Genomic DNA, 1,259 nt, shown 5'->3' on the forward strand with positions numbered 1-1,259 from the left:
TGTGATGTATGAGGTCGCTATGAGCTGGAGCTACTCAACAACAACTAACAACAGCAAAAACCATTATGCTATATACCACATTATTAAGATAAGGGAATAAGGAAAGACAATGTCTACCCACTATTCAACAAAACTTCACAATATGAAGCATTTAAGGAAATTTACTAGACATATGAAGATTTGGAATTCCAGAACACTTAATTGTGCTCATAGACCAAGAGGCAGTTGTTTGGACAGAACAAGGGGACGCTTAGTGGTTTAAAGTCAGGAAAGGTGTGCATCAGAGTTGTATCCTTTCACCATACCTATTCAATCTGTATGCTGAGCAAATAATCCTAGAATCTGTACTGTATGAAGAAGGACGGGACATCAGGATTGGAGGAAGTCTCATTAACAACCTGCGTTATGCAGATGACACAACCTTGTTTGATGAAAGTGAAGAGGACTTGAAGCACTTACCGATGAAGCTCAAAGACTGCAGCCTTCAGTATGGATTACACCTCAACATAAAGAAAACTAAAATCCTCACAACACAACTGATAAGCAACATCATGATAAACGGAGAAAAGATTGAACTTGTCAAGGATTTCATTTTATTTGGATCCACAACCTGCATACATGGAAGAAGTAGTCAAGAAAGCAAAAGATGCATTGCATTGGGCAAATCTGCTGCAAAAGTCCTCTTTAAAGTATTGAAAAGCAAAAATGTCACCTTGAGAACTAAGGTGTGCCTGACCCAAGCCATGGTATTTTCTGTTGCCTCATTTGCATGCAAAAGCTGGACAATCAATAAGGAAGACTGAAGAAGAACTGATGCCTTTGAATTGTGGTGATGGGGAAGAATATTGAATATACCGTGGACTGCCAAAAGAATGAACAGGTCTATCTTGGAAGAAGTACAACCAGAATGCTCCTTAGAAGAAAGGATGGCAAGACTACATCTTGCATACTCTGGACATGTGGTCAAGAGAGATCAGTATCTGAAGAAGAACATCATGCTTGGAAAGGTACAGGATCAGCTAAAAAGATGAAGACCGTCAAGAAGATGGATGGACACAGTGGCTGCAACAATGGGCTCAAGCATAACAACGATTATGACGATGGTGCAGGACCAGGCAGTGTTTCATTCTGTTGTTCATAGAGGCTCTATGAGTTGGAACTGACTCGATGGCACCTAACAACAACAACAACATGAAGAATTAGATAAATGTCAACCATATCAATGAGAAAAATATTCAGAGGAAAGAAAGAGACTTTGA

The sequence above is a fragment of the Trichechus manatus genome, unplaced genomic scaffold (assembly GCF_000243295.1).
Source record: "Trichechus manatus latirostris isolate Lorelei unplaced genomic scaffold, TriManLat1.0 scaffold00369, whole genome shotgun sequence".
Taxonomy (NCBI): Eukaryota; Metazoa; Chordata; class Mammalia; order Sirenia; family Trichechidae; genus Trichechus; species Trichechus manatus.